Source organism: Orbicella franksi, chromosome 13, assembly GCF_964199315.1.
Source record: "Orbicella franksi chromosome 13, jaOrbFran1.1, whole genome shotgun sequence".
In the NCBI taxonomy this organism is placed as follows: Eukaryota; Metazoa; Cnidaria; class Anthozoa; order Scleractinia; family Merulinidae; genus Orbicella; species Orbicella franksi.
Genome location: NC_138157.1, coordinates 23,028,521 through 23,045,565, shown reverse-complemented (window position 1 = coordinate 23,045,565; position 17,045 = coordinate 23,028,521). Strand labels below are relative to the sequence as shown.

General features: G+C 38.4%; 1 long non-coding RNA gene across 2 annotated transcripts; it reads right to left on the bottom strand.

The window, feature by feature from the left end:
- Window positions 1-254: 254 nt before the first annotated feature.
- LOC145466403 (uncharacterized) lies at window positions 255-16,664 on the bottom strand. 2 transcript variants are annotated; one of them, XR_014041881.1, is made up of 3 exons: window positions 15,442-16,664; window positions 8,337-12,451; window positions 255-8,293 (listed from the first exon to the last, which is right to left on the bottom strand). It is a non-coding gene; the product is annotated as an uncharacterized LOC145466403 (long non-coding RNA). The 2 variants fall into 2 exon arrangements; XR_014041882.1 differs by having other exon boundaries at window positions 255-10,572; window positions 12,125-12,451.
- Between the last annotated feature and the right edge of the window lie 381 nt (window positions 16,665-17,045).

The window sequence follows — 17,045 nt, the reverse complement described above, 5'->3', positions numbered from 1 at the left end:
TACTTTTCACTAAACGTAGCCTGCAACGCAGGCACTCTTCCCGAAAGGAAAAAAACGTAGAGGTTCCTCACCGATTTTTTCTTTCGGGGAGGGCGGCTGTGACGCAAGACGTAAGTAGTAAATAGTAAACACACGCAGGCTACTGTGACACAGGCTCCAGCTATATAACAAAGCACTTAATTACCGGTCCTTTAGGAAAAAGTTTGTTTGGTTTCCCGCCCTACACCACCCCCCCCCCCCCCCCCAATCCCCTTCCCCTCTTCGTCTCGGGAAACATCGACATTCTCGGGAAAACAAAGCTAACTGCTTCCCTCGGGACCAGTGATTAAGTATGTATTACACAATATAGTCTCTATACTGTGAAGACAATGCCAGGAGAAAATTTGTTATGATGCGATCCAGTCCTCGCCATTGCCTCCACATCCTGTCGTTCAGATAGGCCTGGAGATCATCGCGAGAGATACCACGCCGTCCTTTGAGGGGGCCTTTCAAATTTGCCCACGCAGATTCGGCTTCCTGAGTGTGAACCCCAGTTACTGGGTCCACGAAGTTATCTGCGTGGACAACAACGCGATGTCGAGCGACGTGGTTGGGCCGATGTTGGTCCAGGTTTCTGTAGGCCCCCCAGTCATCGGTGTACACTTCACTGCCTGGTTGGAGACATTTTGCAAGAATTGGCAACAGTGTCGCACGATCCCGACTCGCCACCACTTCATAATAACCCTTTGCAGGCCTCGTGGCTGTTGAAATGACTCCAAAGACCCACAAGTCGAGAGCTCTTCTTCCTCGGTTATACTAATAGAGTTAACGATTGTTGATTAGTGAAACTATTTGTCAAAGAATTCAACCAAATTTGACAAAGCAGCAATATCACAACCAAGACATGTATACTAACTAACCTTTGCTTTGTGATTGAATTTGCTTTCGTCGCACTTCACGACAGCTGTTCCCCCAAACGGAATAAAAGGGTGTGTTGCGATGTCCGCTGAACATGCGTCCTCCAAACTTCGGAAAACAGTGCAGACTAGGTTGTTATTCATGGACATCATGTTAGCGGTGGATTTACGACTCTGGTCCGTGGACCAGAAGTAAATCATCATTAAAAGTTCCCCCAATGGGATTTTTGGCCACTTGGCAAAAAAAACTGTTAGTTCTGATGCTTCGTTTCTTCCTGCAAGTACTGCATCTCCTAAAGGAATAGAACCAGTGTCAAATTCAGAATTCCTTTGGACGCCCCTATTAGAGATTTAAAAGGGATATTACTACAGTAGTTCTCGGTCTCATATCTTCTACGCCCAAGCGGAATGGCTCACTCTACAGCTTCAAACGGAGTGCGTTTTGGGTAAGAGATTTGCTATGGGGTTCCGGGAAGAATTATTTAGTCTGCGTTTTTAGCAATGACATATCCGAGATATGACATAGTCTCGTCTTCTGGACGTTTGCTATACAATAGCAATGCGGTTAGCCTGCAAGAACGAAACACGATCTTCGAGATAGAGGTGTGAAATCCCAACGAATGCGTTTCCCGCAATATTGCTCCAGTAGTCCCAGCACTATTACTCCATTTTTGTCAAGAGAACGCGCCAAAACTTTGTGCCCGTATTTCTCTGTGCGGTCGTGGTTTGTTTTCTTAATTTACACGCTCCTTATATCTGCGTTCCCTTAGATTTTTGTATTTCAAAAACTAGAAGCCGAAAATGACGTATGATAAATATCAATGGAATAATGAAGCTCGCATTTATGGTTCAACATATAATACGAGTATACCCAACTTGCGTGACTTGCCATCCAACATGGCAAGTGAGAAGGAGAGCTCGAGAGGAGCGAACATGAAGCGCGTGATAGTGCCACGCTCGCAGCAGGCTATCAAGCGATGTTTTTTACATTTCGTTCAACAGACCACGTATAATCGCTAGTTCAAATCATTCAGGTAAAGAAGAAGCACGCTTCACGATTTTTTATTGGAATTTCGAATGCTCTGTCCGATCGACGCGGGTTTGCATATACTAAGATAAAGTACATATTCCGCATGTCTTTAGACTGCTTACGGACTTTTTTTTCCCGCATAATCATTCTGTAGCTCGCGCTATAGCCATGGTTTATGCTCTCACTAGAAACGGACCCAGCATTCCTGCGTGCTTGCAGCCCTACTGCTCAGTAATGGTTTAAATTATACAACTCTTAAGTTAATATACCCTCTCTTTATACTAACCATTGGTATCCGTCGACGTGGACATCCGATCTTTCAACCACTGTAATGGCTTGGTTGCATCCTCCACAGTGGAGCGGATTTGCCAGTAAAGATCGGTTTTTAAGCCAATTTATTACTCTTACCGATGAAGCTTGCCTTAAATCGGTAAAATATCGCAGGTCCATGCTTAACGTCTTCGATGAAAGATTTATAATGGTGAAGAGCAGTGAAACACTAAGATTACACTTTGGACTAAAAGCGTGCTCCGAGAAACGTTTCGCTACAGGAGGTCTTTCAATGAGTAATTAAATGACAAAGCCCAGCACTCCCACCCCCAGAATTATTTTCAGAGACGAATGTTTTTTTGATTTGCCCTATATTTCGTGCCTCTATGTTCCCGCCATGATGGATGATGTGTGAAAACCAGTTCATGATATCTTCACGATATACATATATATTTTCAGATCACTATTTTCAAAATGTAAGAGAATTTGTACACACCGTCTTACACACCTTTAATACTTAGGTGGCAGTACGGCGGCAAGTAGTGAAGATCATTTCCGGTGACGTCATGACGTGCATTCCACTTAGGTCTTGCTTTCTGCCAACCTCATTCCCAGGGTCTCTCATTTTACCACCCCCAGGGGAGTGGTAAGCTCAGAGACCCTGGGAACGAGATGGCCTTCATGCTACGACCCTTCACCGCGCGAGTATGAGCCTGCTGTTCGCTTCTCATTTTCGCGCTTATTCAATGTTTGAACAGTCTAGTGAGAAGATAAAGTACTGAATTATAAAATCCGTCTTAAGATAATTGTTTCTTTTGTAACAAAAATTTGATGCTAAAAATGTTAAAATCATATACATATAGATATATATATTTTTTATTTTCGAGCTTATCGCGTTTTACGAACCTGCCCGCGCTGAAATCGAGCTTTTTATACAGTGTTGTTTTGTTTTGTGGTTCGATTAACCGGCAGCTCTAAAGGCAGCTGAGAGGCAAATACAAGTTCTGGGAGATAACAGAAGGAAAACATACTTTTTACTTTGTACGTATTCCGTTTATTTTAAAATCATGCTTTCGTATGTACAATAATTGTTACGTATTATTTACTTAGTCACGTGTCATACTTTTCAGTAGTAGAAACTGGTTTTAACAGAACACAAACACATATCTAATGCATGAAGAATGCTACTGCTGACTTGTAACCCACAACCAACGTCAAAAATAGAACTAATAACACTATAGATATGAGCACAATTAATCAGCTACTTTTTCAATGTTGTGCTCAGTCTTTTGAAGAAATATATGTAATCAAAAAATTTTAAGTATTATTTCATTTTTCAAATGTAGACACGCTGCTAAATAGAAAGTGTTAATTGTGCTAATTAAACATTTCAACCTTCTTTTTAAATCCCTTATGAATTTTGCGGGAAAACTATTTCTTATATAAACGATGTAACTCGCATCCTGAGGCAACTCAAGGCGCGCCGATTGTCACGTATTGCTTCATGTGATTTTTATTCACTTCATAATTAATTAAATTTAAAATTTATATCAAGTACGTACAAAGTGACTTGACAAACGCCCACCGTGATCGTTTTACTGATAGAAACTTGAAGACAGACGCGTCCATGTATTATTTTCTATTTACCAAATTGTATCATGCGCAAGTTTGAATTAGGTTAAAGCATGAGGTGAGAGCACACATCCCCGTGCCTTATGATAATCTTTTTCGATCTATGTTAAGCTTCGCATCACGCTGTCAAAGATCGCGCAGGCAATGGCCAAGTGTCATCGGGTCGCGACTACTATAGAAAATACGAAATTGAAAATCTGGGGGGTTAAGATAAACTACATGTATACCATACTGTTAGCATTGGAAATATTTTCAAAGCGCTCACAAGGCAGGAAAATTATACATGCTTCTCCAAAGTTAAACAATTAATAGAACTTACGTCATTCCCCTGTATGAATGATTAACACAAAGCGCCAAGACTCAAATTTCTAACCTGCTTGAAAGTCATTTCTCGGAAAGTACCGAACGGATTGATGCAAAAACTATCTCTTTCGAAAGTTATTTCAAAGCCCAAGACAGCCATAATATTTGTTTCGCGTTTCTGAAAACTTTTGCTCCGAAAAAACTGGTGCAAACGTATGCATATTTAATTGATGGAAATTGTATTATATTTCTTTGGCTTGATCAAATCTATACAAGATCTCAAATTGGGATTTGAAATATAAAATTTGATATGGTTGTTTATTCACGGCGTTTTAGCCATCTAAAAACTTGAAATTTCTTCCTTCCGATTGGTCATAAACCGGGTGAGGTGGAGGTTAATCATGCCGTGTAATAAGAACAACGACGTAGATTGATCTAATATTCGAACCAACAAATGGAAACGAGAAACGTATTTGAAATGTACTAGACACTGTTTAGTTCTAACTTCGCTTCAAAATTGTGAAAATTTACAATAACTATCCTGGATGTGCAGCTTAAGTTTCGGAGCATTTTTGAAAATGGGACGTTTTCGAGATCCATACTTCTTGCGGTGAAGATGTCCTTAATTTTAAGCGTGGTCACTCAGGATCAGGTTCTTTGTTAGCCAACTCACGCTCGGTCGATAGACTTCCTAATCGAGTCAGGACACTTGGGACCAGGCTCTTCGTGAGCCAGGGCACTTGGGACCAGGCTCTTAGGAACGTACCCCGGTAGATGGACTTCCTAATCTAGCCAGAACACTTGGGACCAGGCTCCTAAGAGTCTATCTAAGATTCAAAAACTCATTGGTGGGCATGGGAGGGGTATTAACGAGTATTAAGTAATTTTTGCTGGATCGCTCGAGACAAGTTTCTTTATGAAGCACCTTACCCCCGGTCGATAGACTTGGACAAGGACACTTGAGAACAGGTTCTTAAGATTTTACCCTCGCTCGATAGACTCTCTAATAGAGCCATAACACTTGAAAGCAGCCTCCTCGTGAGCGGAGGCATTTGGGACCAGATTCTTAGAATTCTTCCAAACTTTCATCCATATTCAAGTAAGGAGTAGTAAGGATACACAGAAACTTAATTTAACCGCGCATTAATTTTCATATCAAATCAATTAATCGGGGCAGGTTCTTATAATATCAACGTAACCACAATACATCTCTTTGTTTCTTGGCCGTTTAGTTCGGTAAATTGATAGGGGGGTATTCTACTCATATGTGTCAAACAGCCATCCTACGTTTAAAGGGTCCGGGATAACTGTTTGACACTTGTGGGTAGAATACTTCCCTTCTATGTTCTTTTACAGGTTTCCTTCAAGGGGAATTATAATTACCAAGAAGGTGCACTGTCAAAAACCCTGGAAGGTAAGAACTTTTCATTTAGTTTTCTGTTGAAAAAAATATCAACTCGAAACGTTCATTTAAGGTACGAGGCTACGATTTTCCTTTTGTCTTGAATATCTTTCTCTTTGTTCTATAGATTATTTGTTTCCTTATTTTTCGTGCCCCTTCAGCCATTATGTAAACTTAATACTGTTAAAAATTAAATAGGGGGTGTTTGTGTTTGGGAACGATATTTTACGATTACTCTGGGCTGGTTGGAGGTTAGTAACAAAGGTGTTATTATCCTTGCAGATGCAGAAACTGATGCCAAAGAAGATGGAGACGATAAGAAGAGCGATGATAACAATGACGTGCCAGGCACGTCTTTAGAAAGGAAAAAAAGGAAAAGAAAGGACCGGAACAGAACAACAGCCAAAAGACTGAAGAAAAAGAAAGAGAAGGAAGGAAACCACAAAACTGACAACTGATTTAAAAATATTTTGTCCGTTTTAAACTTGTCATTTTTAAACAGATTTTAAATTCATTACTGCGCCTTTCATTAACGTGCGAACTCTGAGGTTCAGAACAAAATTTGCGATTTCTTTTTATGCTGCCTACAAAACGATTATCATATAAACGGACATCTTAAGGGACAAACAAAATAGATCAAAATCCTACAATCGCGACTCAAGGGCATGATATCTCTTTTACCCTCACTTCTGAATTATAGCTCATGTTCCAAAGAGGTCCGCAGCATGACTGATGGGGTATTTTCAATGATGAATCTCCAACTCCATCGTTAACATGTTATTTAAAGCATAGTAAATTCGATGTATTTTACTTAGGATAACATAGATAGATCGTGTTGCAGTTTGTACATACAATAATGCATGTATTTTCCTTAGGATAATATTGACAGAATATCGTCTGAACGAAAAAGTTGCCTACAATCTGCGACACAATAGCCCACACATTGCCGTTGAGATAACAATATTTCTGAATTATTTTAGCCTTGATTTCCTTAAATTTTACCCACTCTCCCTTGATAAATTCGTTTTTTTTCCTTCTGTGCTTGTACAACATTGAATGCAGGAAAGGGTTGGAGTATTGTATTTCGAGGTGTGGTTGATTTTAAAGTTCAATTTTAAGTCTGGCCTAAAAAGTTGCTTACTGAATTTAGTCGCAGATTGTAGTGACTAGTGACTAAAAAAATGGTTTATTGTGGTATTTTTTTTAGCAAACAAAAAATAGACTTTCAAGCGCAAGCTTTTTAAATCGCCTGTATCATTTTTAGCCGAGAATGAAGTGCTTTTCAGAGACGTTATCCATCTGTTTAGAAAAACCGATGACAATTTTCTATTAAAAGAAAAGCAAGATTTAATTTCTCATGAACAAGGAACCGGGCAAGCGTGTGAGAACCTGGATTCTGCATTTTGCAACAAGAGAGTCATTTATTCATTGGACACTCTGCTAGTGTCACCAGTCGCTCATTCCATTTATTTATTTCTTTATTTATTTATTTATTTATTTATTTTTGTTGAAAAAATCTAGTGGAAAAGGCTTTTCCTTTTAACTTTCCACCATTCAAGTGGAAGGCGCCCGTAAACGTTTATCCCTGATGGCTTCTTCAGTCCTTTTGGAAGTTTATGCTAATCTCCTCCTCAAAACTTCGATTGGCAATTTTTGTTTTTATTCTGACAATTAATATCGTTTTCTTATTTAATTAAAGTAACACGGATCGTTTATTTAATTATTTACCAATTAGGTCTGTGATTCAATACTGAGCAAGTTGCAGTTTGTAGATAGAATGGTAGAAGCCCTTTATGAAACCTATGGGCTACCAAATTTGAGTTACTGTTGAGAAAAAAAAATTTAAGGATGCAAATGATTTTTAATGACATAAAAAGGCACAACTCATGGATAAGAATGTTGATTTAGAATCATCTTTTATTTCTTTACCTTATGTATTACACAATGTAGCTTTCATGATGTAGTTTCTAGTACAACAATTTAAAGCAAGCTTAATATTTGGCCAATCAATTTCTTAGTTATTCATGAAATAAAAAAAAAACGTTGCCAAATATGAAACTGACACATATTTCAAATAAACCCTTCCGCGCCCCATGTTCAGACTTCCTTTTGGAGATAAAAATTTTTCACGTTTCATTTGTTAAATTATCAAGGCTTTTGACACCATCCATAACAACTGAAGTGGCTTCAAGGTTAAGAATTTTTAAAGTCACAGTTTCTGGTTGCCTTTATATCGTTTGTAAGACTGCGACTAAAACGTTTTGCTTAATATTTAAAATTTACAATTAACATTGAAATTAAAAGCAAAATCAATTAGTCGGGTTGTTAATTTAATGAAAAGACAATGAACGTAATAATTAACTAGGCTCCCTTCACAAACGAAAATGGTTTCACGAAGTATTTTTGCTAATAAGTCTCGTTTCCCGAACGAGTCTGGTTTTCTTAACGAGTCTCGTTTTAACGAGTCTCTGCCGAACAAGTCCCGTTTTAAATCTCGTTATTCCGAACTTATTCCGAACGAGTCTCATTATTCCAAACGAGTCTCGTTTTTCTTTTTCGAACGTGTCTCGTTTTCCTAATGTGTCTCGTTTTCAACGAGACTTTCAAAACGAGACTCGTTTGGAAAAAGACTCGTTATTCGAAACGAGTCTCGTTTTTCCGAATGTTTCCCAAACGTGTCTTGTTTTCTGAGCGAGTCACGTCTTCATGGCATATCGAGTACCCATTATATCGAGACGATTTTTGTCGAGTCCTATTAGCCTGGTTTACCAGAAGCCATGAGAGATCCTTCCTTCCTATTAGCCTGGTTTACCAGAAACCATGAGAGATCCTTCCTTTCTCGCTGTCAGACGAAACATGTACAGATTTACCGAAGTTCACTTTGCAGTGGTTAATACTTCAATTTTTTACGATTGTTTACATTCAATTTTATTGATGAAAACAACGGTTTTACGATTCAAAAGCGAGTTCAAAGGACACACACACTTATACAAATTCACTGCGTTACGGACTAATAATAATCGGGAAACTATTGACACTTTACTCATCGATTACTCAAGCACTTTCACCACCGTCTTGATTTGAGAATAAAAACAATGTTTCCATTCAGTTGTTTCATTTGCGATGATAGTATTGGGTCTTGCGAAGCAAGTTTTCACGTAAGAGCTGTTGTTCATACTTACGTAAAGTCAACATGCTGCAATGAAATGATTAAAGCGACCATCGAACTACAGTTTTGGCGAACGTCTTTGACCTTCGTTTTTCATCACTTTCATTTAAGTTTTTCGCTTGTAAGTTAAAGTTGGCTCCCTTGAAGCGGCATGTAAAACAAGAGCCCACAAAACCAAATGCTCTCACGGGGCAAACTTCACCGCTTTGCGAGAAATTAATCGTTTTCTTACAAGCTAACGGTTTGTAATTTATTCCAAAATATACGCTTCAGTGGTTGTTGCGAGACGAGACTCTCGTTTCCTGAGACGAGACTCTCGTCTCGCGAGAAACGAGACGAGAGGTGGTAACTTACTTTTGAGCGGTACTGTAATGTGACCCACCAGATCTTATTTCTGGGATAAATAATCAAAATTATTGATGTTTGAAATCCCTGTCCTGTTAAGTCTTATAATACCTCCAGCCTGAAAAAAGTGCACCTTTGGTCAACTGTAGGAAGAAGTCCCCCAGCTTGGTGCAATATGATAATAAGGATACTACATATTATAGTGCATGCAAGTAAAATAACAATAATTTTTTTCTTGGAAACAAAAATCACGGTATCTTATTCCTGTATATCTTGGTAATTGTTTGTGCCAGTCTCACTAGCAATGCAGTAATATTCAAAAGGATTGCAGATATGTCTCTGCTAATAGATTTTTGCAACGATTACAGAACATACTTATGTTGACAAGTAACAAGCATTCTCTTCTCCATAATTCAAGTTTTGATGTCAATTTGTTTAAATCTCTCATTTCTAGGGGCACAAAAAAAAAAAACTCCACATCACCAGCCACCATGCATCCGGCTTTTCGACACAATTGGACAGCATATCGTTCTCGCAAAAAATAGATCTACACAGTCTCTTAAACTTAATTTGTTCATCCATCACTAAAATATTGCACTGTGTATTAACTCAATTGTACATGTAGGTTGCCTTGCTTATCATCCGTGAAGAAATTTTCACTCTGGTCGAACTGCATGGAATACAAAAGAAATGTAGTATGAACGACAACAAAACTAAAAGATAAGGCAGTTCGAATTTTTTGCCCCCCAAGTATTTAAAAGCAAGCTTACAAATTTGGAGCTTGCGATACTAACACTGGCAGAATTTCAATGTGTCCGTACAAAATAAAACAATAAAGAAACGATGAAACCAAAACCTTGCAAGAATTTAAGCTTACCTTAGACTACATAATGAGAGAAAGCGAGTGGAAACCATCAAGTTCTCTTGCCAAGAAAAAAAGCTAATCACGATCTCACTTTCTGGCTTTATCTTCCCGGGTGTCTTGTATCAATTCTTTGACCTTGCCGACCGTGCTGTTGTGAACGATACATTACCACAGTCATAAATACCTCTACTAGCTTTCATCTAGGTGTGAGCAAAAGCCGATAGGCCAAAAACAACATATTTACGAAAGAAAATCACATGAAAACAAAATGGCCAACTTCAATCTTCAAGGTGTTCAACAAACTCGTACCCAATCTCTCGATTTATCAGGAAAAAATGCACGCCTTTCTAGTCCCCTCTCGTCAAAGAACCTTCCTGACGACTGAACACTCTTGGACAAAAACAGTACTTAGCAAGGGAGGTAGGAGAAAATTGTTGAATCGGGGTTCAATGAATAAATTAATTAGAATGGTGAATACAATCTTCTTGAAACCAAGTATTTTAAGGTTTTAATTCACAAATTCAATTATGGAAAACATTATTTGCCATCGGATAACCATACAAACATTGTAATTTCTCACCGTTTTGCCTACCTGTCAAGATGGCGTCAAAAACCGTGATACTTGAATAACTTGCAGCTAAATACAGGAATTGCACCGACCTCTGATTGGAAGTTAAAACTAGCATTAGTCACGCTGTTGAGCTCAAGAGACCTGTAAATCATGTAGGCATTTGTGGACGAAAGTTATGTTAGCATTAAAAATGTTTCCTTTTTTCAAATCAAATAAACACAAGCTTTGATATTATCGCTGGAAGATCAGTTTTCGGGTCAAATCTACATCGGTAAAGGGGTAAATTTATGGCGTGGATTTGCTACCTACCATTTGTTATTCATCATCAAAAATACACAACTGAAATAGCAATAATATTTGTTTTCACCTCAGTATCAAGCAGTTTTCCTTCGTTGATTGACTCTCTGTGTAAAATGTTCTATTTCCAAATGTTTTGCTCATTTTCACTAATTGAGTTCCATACTTTGGGGCCCTTAAATCTTATGTTGAATATTCCATAATTTGTTCTTACTTTAGGTAAAGTATAGAACATATTCGAAGCACTTCTTGTATTATATGTCTTTTATTAGGAACTTCGACTTATGGCTTTGAAAGAGGCAGATTGAAGAAGGCTTGTAATTGACAAACTTGAAAATCCTAGACTCAACTTTTCAAGATGTGCCATCCGTGACAGAGCTCCTTAAAAGTTTGAAAATTTATTATATAATATACTGATATTTTTTATGATTACAAGTCATTAATTTCAATTTACTCTAGGGCTAGATCCTACAATACCACATGCACAGCTGCATCTATATAGTGTCACTGAAAAAATTATTAGTTCCAGATAATCATACACTTGCAGTGAAATATTTTTAATGTTGGCATGTTATTGAATCAGTTCTACTTTGCAGCCGGCATGGCATGATGTTGCAGGTAATAAATCAGTGTAGCATTTGCTTTGTGCCAATACCCTTTCCTCTGTATGTACCTTTTGCCCACCACCCCCATCCCCTTCCAGAATCCAGTTTTTAGATTCAAACTTTCCTTGGAAAATAGTTTTGCTTAAATTGAAAACCCACAACACCTAGAATCCCCACTGACCTTGTGAGATGGTATAATATGAAGCACTTCGGAAATTAAATTAAACATTTTCATCTTGATACCACAATATAGATAACTTTGAAGTCTTGTAATAAATTACAACAAGTCGTTAATGTTAAGTCCGTTCCATGGTTCCAGAATTTTCCACAGAGATTACGCAAGACCATAATGCTTCAGTAGCTTGTTCACTTTTCAATCGCACGTGGAGAAGCGCTCATGTATAGTACACTTAAGTTGTGATTTCTCTCCCTTACGCCGTCCTTTCATCATGTGGTAAGTTGTTAGATAATTTGTTTCTAGTTTCACTTTGCAGGGTAATCTTTGTCATGTTTCGCAGGTTATTACAGCTTGCTACAAGGTTGTAATCCCAGATGAAAGGTCGACATTGTTTGTGTTGCTAGTGACTCTCTCTGTTGTCATTAAACTCGTTGTGTTCGGAAGGCTGTTTTGTGTTACATAGACGCTTTTCGCCACTATATATGTCCCGCCCGAACAATATCATCCACACATTAAATTAAAAACGAAATTAAATTAGGGACATTCCAGTCTTAGTCTTACCTCTGTATTTCCTGCTCTTGTTATTTTGGGTGAATGTGCGAGGCTTCTGAACAGCGGTATCTCGTAATTACGTCATGTAATCGACACCAAAGTCGAGTATTCTTTCTGGTGTAATTCCTGTATTTAATTATTGAAAGCGTAAAGGCAGGAAAAGCAGCCGCTTGAACACAGGTTCAGAACGGGAGCTGTGGACAAAATAACTTCGCTAGTGAAGATCAGAGGCTTTGGACTGAAGGAAGAAAGATTATCGCATTCGGCTTTTTCTTTTTTCACCACTGGAAGTCGGCGAATCGAGCCGGTGCAATTCCTGTACTTAAGGCAATTCCTCTGAAATAAAAGTGACAATAGATTTTTGTTCAAACTTTGTCCACTGAATATTTGTCATATGATAACTTCAATTTTGAAATAAAAAAGGGGTGTGCCCATGCTCATTAAGGAGCAGTGAGGCATCGAAAATGTCCCATTTTTGCATTACTTAATGCTTATTATAAGAACGCATTCCCAGTAATTGTAACATCTTTGTAAGCCCGGACTCATAAGAACACGCATTAAACTACAGTCAATACATTGTGTCGGACACAAATAAACGTTTAAGTTTGATTCAGACAGAAAGCTAAATCCTTGATTAAAAATTTGAACCAAATTTCTTGACGTGGTTACCAACTGCAAAATAGAAAAGACCACAGTGTATCTGCTATTTTTCTTATTTATTCAATTTTCAGCAATAGAACTTAGATCAGTCTTTTCTCACGCAAAGCTTATGATTAGTTGATTACAACGACTGGAAAAAAAAATTGGGGTGCCCATGCTCGTTGGTGAGCTAGAGCCATTTTTCGACTGACAGAGCTCAATATCAAGGCAAATCCGTCATGTTTTCAATATGCGCGTGCCCAAGCGCGCACTAATGACGCCATAAATTATGCGCAGTGATGCGCAACGCAAATGTGAGGAATGACCTTAAGACTTGCATTACAGAAAGGAATTGCACCAAGAGCAAAACGTTTGCTAATAGAACATATTACACAGCGAGTCAATTAACAAACGCAAACTGCTCGATACTGAAGCAAAAACAAATGTTATTGCTGTTTCAGTGGTGTATTTTCGACGATGAATAACAAATGGTAGGTAGCAAATCCACGCCATAAATTTACCCCTTTACCGATGTAGATTTGACCCGAAAACTGATCTTCCAGCGATAATATCAAAGCTTGTGTTTATTTGATTTGAAAAAAGGAAACATTTTTAATGCTAACATAACTTTCGTCCACAAATGCCTACATGATTTACAGGTCTCTTGAGCTCAACAGCGTGACTAATGCTATTTTTAAGGTTGCTGTAGACCTTCAGGGGTGCCTGCCGGAAAATGCTTTCTTTATACACTGCTTTAAAGAAAACTGCGGTAAACTATATATCATTGTTAAGCTAATAAACTGTAGATTCCGAAAATAACAATATATTTTGCTACTTTTGTTTTGATAGGCACGCACAAGCCTGTAGAAGCAAAAATGACCGTACTGGCTAAACTGAATTGCCAGCCTTTGTGTTACCACGGACAAACTGACTGGACATTATCAATCAGGAGTTGATGGGCTAACAAAATGTGTGACGCTTTTTCGATATTTCTATTGGTTGCTTAGGAAATCCCTTTTAACGTTGGACAATAGGAAATTTTCTGACTGCTGTTACTCAATGGAACGTCACAGGAAAACTATTTCAATTTTCACAAAAGCCTCACAAACTTTGGTGCGCTAATATCTGACGAAGATTTTGGCCAAGTTTCGTTAAAATCCGATAAATCTACATACCCTATTATTTCATTTAAATAGAGGTAATTCACGCAAAAATAAACCCTATGTTTTCGGCCTAAAGAGTTCACAGTTTTCACAGTTTTCGCACCTCACTGAAGCGGTTGTCAATGTGGCCATGCCACCAACCAATGAAAAGCAGCTTTGAACTCCCCGGCGGGATACAGTAATGCTTCCCAGGAATAAACGTGCAATGTTTACATCTACAGTATATCTTTATATCTTACATCGGAAGTCTGCTGTGAAACATTCAGCAGCTTATAAACCGAATCAGCAGATAAATGGCAAAGAAGGAAAAGGGAAAAAAGAGGAATAGGCCTAGCGGAATGACCTCGAACAGGCCTACCGAGTCGAGTGAGGATATTTTCACATTTTTTAAAAATTCTAAACGCGTATTTCGTCGGCCTGTTTGTTTTACTAGAATATGGAAAAACACTCTTTGAAGCAGAGGAAAGGAGCGTTTGGAGAAGCTGCTTTGTCAGATATCAGTGATAAAATTCGTCGGTAAGTCCGTGGCAATCAACGTCTGTGCCAGAAGAAGCTAGAGCAGGGCATCGACGAAACATTCGCTTGAAGATCAGTGCAATTTGCACTTCAAATGTAGGAACACGAAGACCGTGCAAAATTGCCTTGTCTATCACTTAAGAGACAAAAACAATCAACAAAAGCAAAGATTTCTGTGCGAGAAATTGCAAGACGTACGGGATAAAAAGACCAAAAGAAGCGAAATACTACTCTGTGGATGAAATCAGTTGCCGCAAAAATTGTTCCTGCTCAACTCAAAGGTTGACACATTTTAATTGGCTGATAACAGTTTGCGGTTCATTGACTGGTTTTAAAAATTTACGTTATTGTAGATAACTCGTTCGCATTTTAAGTTTTTAAAATAATTTTTTCCGCAAAATTCAGATAAAGTAGAAGTCTTGAATTTGGTGCAAATAATTATTTTGAACAATATAGGCCCTTGAAGGTCTACAGTAACCTTAACTTCCAATCACTGGTCGGTGCAATTCCTGTATTTAGCTGCAAGTACCGTGATAAGGTCTATTTCAAACCCGTTCATGTTTTTAACGTTTGAGAATCAGTTTAGGGGGTTCGACGCCACTCAATCCGCCAAAGGCCATTTAAAAACACATATAGTAATACTATACACGTTTGTGCAACACATTTAACTATGGCTACGAAGAATATCGCTAGCTAATAAAGCGGAGAACACAAGAATTTGTCCCGAATTTGCTTACAAGAGAGACGACAGTGAGGAAAACATACGCTCGAAGCACAAAACAGACTGGACAAAGTTCCATACATACTTAAAACAAGTAAACTTCACAGCGTTTTACATGCAACTTGAGGTCCGGGAATGCTTTTTATCGTAAGACAACTGATGAACACATCTCAGGCTTGCAATTAAAAGTACCGCGAGCGAAGTAAACTCGTCGTTTATCCTACCTGCTGTAAGTTATCAAGCATTTGAGCTAATGCAAAGCTTAGACATAAAATTCAACTACTCACAAGGTTCCTTTCATCTCCAGCTGTTCTTTCACTCCAAAGTGCGAACACAGCTGAGGGGAAAATAACAACATTGCGAGGCCTCGCCACATGCACAAGCTATCACGTGACACGTACCTCTCACCACAGGCAGCCCAAGCTCTCTCTATGAACCACACAAGCCATACAATACGGCATCGAATTATAAGGGTTTATATGGGATTTTCTACAAGATATCCATGGAGGTAGTTAAAAGTGAAAATTATCAATAAAAATGGCTTACCTTATTCCGTACGTATGTTGTTTGCTCTTGGTGTGGTTATTTTATCGTTTTAACTTGATTTAAGCGACTTTTTTGAATTCCGGTTTTCCCTTCATAAAGAGAGGACTTGTCCTCTACATGTCTGCATCGTGTCTTCTGTTGCAGGCACAAGTTGTGCAAGTTTCTCCCAGAGTTCTTTTCTGAGCCCTTTAATCACCTTACTTTTTTCACGGAAACAAGGAATCTCTATTCCTCCTCCTTAAGCTCCTTGCACTCACACACTCTCGGGCGCACTCCTGCTTTGACCGGACTACCGCATAAGAGAATCAGCCGATTTTTCAATATTTTTTAAGCTGAAACGTTTCCGTTATTACCGACGTTCCTGTTGAAAATGACATAAAGAATTTTGAATTTTAATGCAAAGAAAACTTCATTTTCCTGTTCACTTGACTATTGATTGGAAAATTAAAATAACGTTGTGTTAAACCTTGGTCTCGTTATTTTTGGCGGGAAGGTGGAGTTGGCGTGGGGCTAGGCTCGCTACTTTAGGGATTTACTAGAGGTAACGACTTTTTTACGTTGCTTTCGGGGGGTCGTTACTATTGGACGTTTACGGTAATACCACTAGGACAGCACCGCGTCTCGTCCGCTCAACAAAGTTAAGCCCTGTTCGGCGGGGTTCCTCCTTAGATGGAGTAATTCTTGTTGTAATAACTTCTGAACCCCCATTCTTGTGTTATGTCTTTTTTTTCTATTTATCAACTATTTTGTTCAAATCATTTCGCCATGTCCGTATTTATCTTTGAAGTCTTTCTTTACAATACTGTATAAATAAGAGCGAATTGAGTCGTTCTAATGCTACTCAATTCTCTTTTCTGTTCATCGTCCAACTACTACAACGTGGGAAATATAAATATTTTCTAAGTTAAAAAGTAAATGTTTAAATCTTTCAGACTGAATGAGCTGTTCACCTTATTGTTACTAACTTTGGAACGTACAAAATTTCGTGATTTTCGCCTTTTGGGAAAAAAGGCGAAAATTGATACTCACGAAAACTGATACTTATACATTTTTTTTACGGGAATCGCAGAAATTAAAATGCAGCTCCCGAAATTTCTATAATACTAGCAAGGATAAGTATTCATTTATTTGTGTGTAGAATGTCTAATGGCAGTGGAGGATGATATGAGGTCATGAGCAACAATTCTACAATCAGTAAAGTAATGATTCTGCAGAGTTAGAATTCTGTATTTTGTGATACACCTAACAACTTTTTGGTTAACCCTGTTACAACAATCCAGAGGGAAACGCGCTTGCAGCGACGGAGTTTGTCAGACTCCTAGAGGTCTCGGGATCTATTACAGCA